Raw genomic sequence first — 8,002 nt, 5'->3', positions numbered from 1 at the left:
TGAATTCATTTTTAAGTTTCTTTTATCTTTTAGCCTTAAGCTTGGTTTATTTTGTTTGTTTTTTTTTTGTTTAAATTCATTCTAAGGCTTTTAATGTGATTTAAATGCTGTATTTTGTGTGTTGCTTTTCACTTCAGAAAAAATTACTGGATGTTTTGATATTCAGTTTTAAATAAAGTTCTTTGTCACCAAAAAAAAACTGTCTTATTAATTTTCTTTGTAGTTGGTTGGAGCCACACATCCAATCTTCTTCAAAGGTAAATCCAAAAAGGGCAAATCTTCCGGCCTTTTTTTAGCAGGAAAGATCATCCTGTCAAATCATTTTCTCCTTTCCCTCTTTGTTTTTCTTTTATTTCCCCCTTTACGTCAGAATTGTCAACTGTTATACAAACAGCTGTTTTTGTCAAATGATGAATGTTATCATTCATACATTCTTCTTCTTATTTCACAAAAATTAACCTTTAAGAGGCGCACCCCACAAATGTAAATAAACAAATGTTGTTTTTGTTTTTCATGTCATACTCTTGACATGGGGGTCGGATTTGAAAGGTTAAAGGCCTGCGTACATAAGCTGCCTTGCCTGATTGCCTTGCTTTCCTGCTTCATTTCTGACATAATAAAAATAAAAGGAGACCGAGCAAATCTATCTATCTATATAATCCTTGAACACCAATTGAATCAGAAATGTACAATTATCCGATACTTTCCGACCTTATATTGACGGTAATGGTCATAATACGAAAACTACGTTGTTCACAGTGTAAATTTCATGCTTCTTGGTAGTGATTATATTTTGATGCTCTGGGAGCAGGTTTTTAACAGAATATTTCACATTTCTGTTTCAATTAATGTCCAAGGATTATATAACACCATATTAAAACACAATTCAAGGTCTTCTGTATGTAATTTGAGCCAAGAATTCCGAGGAATCTATTAACTTCCTGAGATATCCCAGGAAAAATGTGAATTTATTGACACCCAGGAAGGTGCGTTATGCACAAGGTCAACTAAAAAGCTTTCTAGGATATCAAAATCTATAATCTGACACTAATATTGTGGATTTTGTATACTCAAATACCTAAAACGGAAAGAAATCGGCAAGGGTCCGCTTTAACGAGCTATACAAGAAGTTTGGCATTAAATAACGGCATTTAACACCCAATTTTTTTTCTCTAAAATATATCTCGGACACCCAGACACATTCGCCAAAACAATAAAATGTATAAATTTTGCTGCTAATTCTATAAATTGTACGATAATACTCGTATTTCCTTGGGGCGTATGTATACTTTTGTAAGTATCATTTTTTGGTTTTTGTAAAATTTACCGTTATTTATATTATGGAATATACTTTTGTTGTATTAAATATTGTTTATTAGCGAGACGAAATAAACCTGTGTACTTGGAATTTCATAAATATCATTACTTTTTCTAAAACCCGAGATTTATGGGGCGTACGTATACTTATGTAAGACTGTGTATTTAATTTTACTAGGCGTTTACACCAGACAGTTTGTCTTCAAATACAACTCTGATTTACTACACATACATACATTTGTCTTTTGTCTCCCAGCTGTCCATAATTTTTTCACAGACAGCCGGGTTAACAAATTTTTGACATTTTGTTAAAAAAGAAGTGATATGATAATTTAAATGTGTTGAAAACAAAAGAATATGTACAAAAACAAAATATGCGAACGGAAAACAAAAGGAAATCTATGATTTTCATTCATAATTTTACAACTGTTTTTGCATTTGTCTGGACGCCTACGTCACAGAGGCAAGTTTTGGGTTTTGACAATCAATACATGAAGTCAACTGTCCTGTCTTTTGTAAACGCAGGGTTATAATGGTTGTAGCAATTAGCCGATGAATCTACCTTGGTAATTTTGCCATGCTTTGTACTGTTTTATGTCTTCCATTCGTAAACAAAGGACAGTCGGTCTTTATACTTCCCACTCATTCGTAAATAATACAGCAGGCGACAATTTTGCCTTGTTATCGTTTTTTATCGGTGATTCTTTTTTGTCTTCCACATTTGCATTTTTCGGAACGTTTTTAAATTTGTTCGGCTTGACTGGCCATCTATCTGAATCGTTTCGTCATTCATTAAAGACACTAGCTCTGCCACATTTTAGGAAATTCATGTTTATTAGGCATTTTATTTCACCTCTTCGCCACCAAATATCGCTTAGGACTTTGGAGTGAGTTTCAATTGTTGCTATTCCAAAATTTGTCTTAAAGAGAGGAAACGATTTTCTATTGATTTTCAAGAAAAGCAAATCATCCTCAGTCGGTTTCTGCGTTGTGGTGTCATCGTACAACTATTCGGTCTGTTGAAAACCGTGGGAGAAACATGAGCAGTTCAATATCCACTCCAGATGCTTTGAAAAGTTTGCCAGTCTTAAGGTACGTAAGTCATGCTAATAACAACATGTATATGAAAGGAGTAGTTGGAATAGTTAATAAATTTCCAATTTGTTCGTGGATGGCACTGAAAATGATGCAACCTGAACTAAAAAATTTAAACTTTCTCTCGCCATGACACTTCGTTGCTTCCGTGTCCCAGGCTTGACCCTTTACTTACCGTTTTATTCCATTCCCACCACCTTTTTAATAGGGCTTTAAGCCGAAGACATTGTCACTATTTTCAATTCAAAGTAGTACATGTTTATTGATCTCTATCTTTTGATGTACATGAAATTATTCAAAAGTGATATACGAATAAATAGCAAAAAAAACACATCAAAGGAAATCATACATATTCATTCTCGTAATTGAAATATAAATTTACTATTCGGATATAATTAATGGAATGGAAAAAAAAATGATTTATGATGATTTATGATGCAATTCTAATCTCTTTTCTCTTTCAGGCTGCAATATTATACGCCAGGAATATTGAAGGCAGCAGCGAGTATCATCTGCGGACTCATCCCAATGTGAAGGTAAGTATGTCAAAGTTCAAAGTTTTAGCCTTATAATTATATTCCGGATTAGATATTAACGATGTTTACCTTTTTTCTTTTTCAGGAAAGGACAAACAAAAGGACGAAAGGCCGCCATACATTAGAGCGACCAAAACTAGAAAGCAGCAGAAACCTAACCCTGGATTGAGCTCAGTTCAGAGTACCTGCACACCAAAACGAGGTGAGTAATATGAAACTCCAATACCTTTGTTTACCCCTTCTAACACTTATTTCTTCTTTTTTTCTATGCAAACCACGGAATTTAACTATGTTGCTGTCGTCCGTCGGTCTGTCCGGAGTATGGAAGTAAAAGGTCTATTGGGGATTATACCAGGGCCTGCCGGACGGCAAAGCTTAACTGCGCCTCCCTCGTTGGACTGGATGGGTGATGGTGTGGCTCCAATTCGCTGGATTTCTCGATCCGGATTTGTTTCTTTTTTTTAACTTTGTTTAGCTTTAAGTTTTAGAATTATTTGCTTTTAAATTTGGTTTTAAGTCTTTTCTTTAGTTTTAGTTTTAGATTTAGTTTTAGGCTTAGTTTTAACTCCTCTTATTTTAGCTTTTAAGCGTTTTTACTTTTGTTTGAATTCATTTTTAAGTTTCTTTTATCTTTTAGCCTTAAGCTTGGTTTATTTTGTTTGTTTTTTTTTTGTTTAAATTCATTCTAAGGCTTTTAATGTGATTTAAATGCTGTATTTTGTGTGTTGCTTTTCACTTCAGAAAAAATTACTGGATGTTTTGATATTCAGTTTTAAATAAAGTTCTTTGTCACCAAAAAAAAACTGTCTTATTAATTTTCTTGGTAGTTGGTTGGAGCCACACATCCAATCTTCTTCAAAGGTAAATCCAAAAAGGGCAAATCTTCCGGCCTTTTTTTAGCAGGAAAGATCATCCTGTCAAATCATTTTCTCCTTTCCCTCTTTGTTTTTCTTTTATTTCCCCCTTTACGTCAGAATTGTCAACTGTTATACAAACAGCTGTTTTTGTCAAATGATGAATGTTATCATTCATACATTCTTCTTCTTATTTCACAAAAATTAACCTTTAAGAGGCGCACCCCACAAATGTAAATAAACAAATGTTGTTTTTGTTTTTCATGTCATACTCTTGACATGGGGGTCGGATTTGAAAGGTTAAAGGCCTGCGTACATAAGCTGCCTTGCCTGATTGCCTTGCTTTCCTGCTTCATTTCTGACATAATAAAAATAAAAGGAGACCGAGCAAATCTATCTATCTATATAATCCTTGAACACCAATTGAATCAGAAATGTACAATTATCCGATACTTTCCGACCTTATATTGACGGTAATGGTCATAATACGAAAACTACGTTGTTCACAGTGTAAATTTCATGCTTCTTGGTAGTGATTATATTTTGATGCTCTGGGAGCAGGTTTTTAACAGAATATTTCACATTTCTGTTTCAATTAATGTCCAAGGATTATATAACACCATATTAAAACACAATTCAAGGTCTTCTGTATGTAATTTGAGCCAAGAATTCCGAGGAATCTATTAACTTCCTGAGATATCCCAGGAAAAATGTGAATTTATTGACACCCAGGAAGGTGCGTTATGCACAAGGTCAACTAAAAAGCTTTCTAGGATATCAAAATCTATAATCTGACACTAATATTGTGGATTTTGTATACTCAAATACCTAAAACGGAAAGAAATCGGCAAGGGTCCGCTTTAACGAGCTATACAAGAAGTTTGGCATTAAATAACGGCATTTAACACCCAATTTTTTTTCTCTAAAATATATCTCGGACACCCAGACACATTCGCCAAAACAATAAAATGTATAAATTTTGCTGCTAATTCTATAAATTGTACGATAATACTCGTATTTCCTTGGGGCGTATGTATACTTTTGTAAGTATCATTTTTTGGTTTTTGTAAAATTTACCGTTATTTATATTATGGAATATACTTTTGTTGTATTAAATATTGTTTATTAGCGAGACGAAATAAACCTGTGTACTTGGAATTTCATAAATATCATTACTTTTTCTAAAACCCGAGATTTATGGGGCGTACGTATACTTATGTAAGACTGTGTATTTAATTTTACTAGGCGTTTACACCAGACAGTTTGTCTTCAAATACAACTCTGATTTACTACACATACATACATTTGTCTTTTGTCTCCCAGCTGTCCATAATTTTTTCACAGACAGCCGGGTTAACAAATTTTTGACATTTTGTTAAAAAAGAAGTGATATGATAATTTAAATGTGTTGAAAACAAAAGAATATGTACAAAAACAAAATATGCGAACGGAAAACAAAAGGAAATCTATGATTTTCATTCATAATTTTACAACTGTTTTTGCATTTGTCTGGACGCCTACGTCACAGAGGCAAGTTTTGGGTTTTTGACAATCAATACATGAAGTCAACTGTCCTGTCTTTTGTAAACGCAGGGTTATAATGGTTGTAGCAATTAGCCGATGAATCTACCTTGGTAATTTTGCCATGCTTTGTACTGTTTTATGTCTTCCATTCGTAAACAAAGGACAGTCGGTCTTTATACTTCCCACTCATTCGTAAATAATACAGCAGGCGACAATTTTGCCTTGTTATCGTTTTTTATCGGTGATTCTTTTTTGTCTTCCACATTTGCATTTTTCGGAACGTTTTTAAATTTGTTCGGCTTGACTGGCCATCTATCTGAATCGTTTCGTCATTCATTAAAGACACTAGCTCTGCCACATTTTAGGAAATTCATGTTTATTAGGCATTTTATTTCACCTCTTCGCCACCAAATATCGCTTAGGACTTTGGAGTGAGTTTCAATTGTTGCTATTCCAAAATTTGTCTTAAAGAGAGGAAACGATTTTCTATTGATTTTCAAGAAAAGCAAATCATCCTCAGTCGGTTTCTGCGTTGTGGTGTCATCGTACAACTATTCGGTCTGTTGAAAACCGTGGGAGAAACATGAGCAGTTCAATATCCACTCCAGATGCTTTGAAAAGTTTGCCAGTCTTAAGGTACGTAAGTCATGCTAATAACAACATGTATATGAAAGGAGTAGTTGGAATAGTTAATAAATTTCCAATTTGTTCGTGGATGGCACTGAAAATGATGCAACCTGAACTAAAAAATTTAAACTTTCTCTCGCCATGACACTTCGTTGCTTCCGTGTCCCAGGCTTGACCCTTTACTTACCGTTTTATTCCATTCCCACCACCTTTTTAATAGGGCTTTAAGCCGAAGACATTGTCACTATTTTCAATTCAAAGTAGTACATGTTTATTGATCTCTATCTTTTGATGTACATGAAATTATTCAAAAGTGATATACGAATAAATAGCAAAAAAAACACATCAAAGGAAATCATACATATTCATTCTCGTAATTGAAATATAAATTTACTATTCGGATATAATTAATGGAATGGAAAAAAAAATGATTTATGATGATTTATGATGCAATTCTAATCTCTTTTCTCTTTCAGGCTGCAATATTATACGCCAGGAATATTGAAGGCAGCAGCGAGTATCATCTGCGGACTCATCCCAATGTGAAGGTAAGTATGTCAAAGTTCAAAGTTTTAGCCTTATAATTATATTCCGGATTAGATATTAACGATGTTTACCTTTTTTCTTTTTCAGGAAAGGACAAACAAAAGGACGAAAGGCCGCCATACATTAGAGCGACCAAAACTAGAAAGCAGCAGAAACCTAACCCTGGATTGAGCTCAGTTCAGAGTACCTGCACACCAAAACGAGGTGAGTAATATGAAACTCCAATACCTTTGTTTACCCCTTCTAACACTTATTTCTTCTTTTTTTCTATGCAAACCACGGAATTTAACTATGTTGCTGTCGTCCGTCGGTCTGTCCGGAGTATGGAAGTAAAAGGTCTATTGGGGATTATACCAGGGCCTGCCGGACGGCAAAGCTTAACTGCGCCTCCCTCGTTGGACTGGATGGGTGATGGTGTGGCTCCAATTCGCTGGATTTCTCGATCCGGATTTGTTTCTTTTTTTTAACTTTGTTTAGCTTTAAGTTTTAGAATTATTTGCTTTTAAATTTGGTTTTAAGTCTTTTCTTTAGTTTTAGTTTTAGATTTAGTTTTAGGCTTAGTTTTAACTCCTCTTATTTTAGCTTTTAAGCGTTTTTACTTTTGTTTGAATTCATTTTTAAGTTTCTTTTATCTTTTAGCCTTAAGCTTGGTTTATTTTGTTTGTTTTTTTTTTTGTTTAAATTCATTCTAAGGCTTTTAATGTGATTTAAATGCTGTATTTTGTGTGTTGCTTTTCACTTCAGAAAAAATTACTGGATGTTTTGATATTCAGTTTTAAATAAAGTTCTTTGTCACCAAAAAAAAACTGTCTTATTAATTTTCTTGGTAGTTGGTTGGAGCCACACATCCAATCTTCTTCAAAGGTAAATCCAAAAAGGGCAAATCTTCCGGCCTTTTTTTAGCAGGAAAGATCATCCTGTCAAATCATTTTCTCCTTTCCCTCTTTGTTTTTCTTTTATTTCCCCCTTTACGTCAGAATTGTCAACTGTTATACAAACAGCTGTTTTTGTCAAATGATGAATGTTATCATTCATACATTCTTCTTCTTATTTCACAAAAATTAACCTTTAAGAGGCGCACCCCACAAATGTAAATAAACAAATGTTGTTTTTGTTTTTCATGTCATACTCTTGACATGGGGGTCGGATTTGAAAGGTTAAAGGCCTGCGTACATAAGCTGCCTTGCCTGATTGCCTTGCTTTCCTGCTTCATTTCTGACATAATAAAAATAAAAGGAGACCGAGCAAATCTATCTATCTATATAATCCTTGAACACCAATTGAATCAGAAATGTACAATTATCCGATACTTTCCGACCTTATATTGACGGTAATGGTCATAATACGAAAACTACGTTGTTCACAGTGTAAATTTCATGCTTCTTGGTAGTGATTATATTTTGATGCTCTGGGAGCAGGTTTTTAACAGAATATTTCACATTTCTGTTTCAATTAATGTCCAAGGATTATATAACACCATATTAAAACACAATTCAAGGTCTT

At 33.9% G+C, this 8,002-nt stretch overlaps 2 long non-coding RNA genes across 2 annotated transcripts; both read left to right on the top strand.

Annotated features, from left to right (window-relative positions):
- Positions 1–2,066: 2,066 nt before the first annotated feature.
- Positions 2,067–3,751, top strand: LOC141402098 (uncharacterized). Its single transcript, XR_012412525.1, has 4 exons — positions 2,067–2,204; positions 2,275–2,409; positions 2,877–2,948; positions 3,034–3,751. It is a non-coding gene; the product is annotated as an uncharacterized lncRNA (long non-coding RNA).
- A 1,879-nt stretch (positions 3,752–5,630) lies between these two features.
- LOC141402099 (uncharacterized) lies at positions 5,631–7,305 on the top strand. Its single transcript, XR_012412526.1, has 4 exons — positions 5,631–5,757; positions 5,828–5,962; positions 6,430–6,501; positions 6,587–7,305. It is a non-coding gene; the product is annotated as an uncharacterized lncRNA (long non-coding RNA).
- Positions 7,306–8,002: the final 697 nt, after the last annotated feature.

This window comes from Musca autumnalis, unplaced genomic scaffold, assembly GCF_047663935.1.
Source record: "Musca autumnalis isolate F117 unplaced genomic scaffold, ASM4766393v1 scaffold_4, whole genome shotgun sequence".
Lineage (NCBI taxonomy): Eukaryota > Metazoa > Arthropoda > Insecta > Diptera > Muscidae > Musca > Musca autumnalis.
The sequence above is the reverse complement of the archived record's forward strand: the minus strand, read 5'-3'. Positions and strand labels throughout refer to the sequence as shown.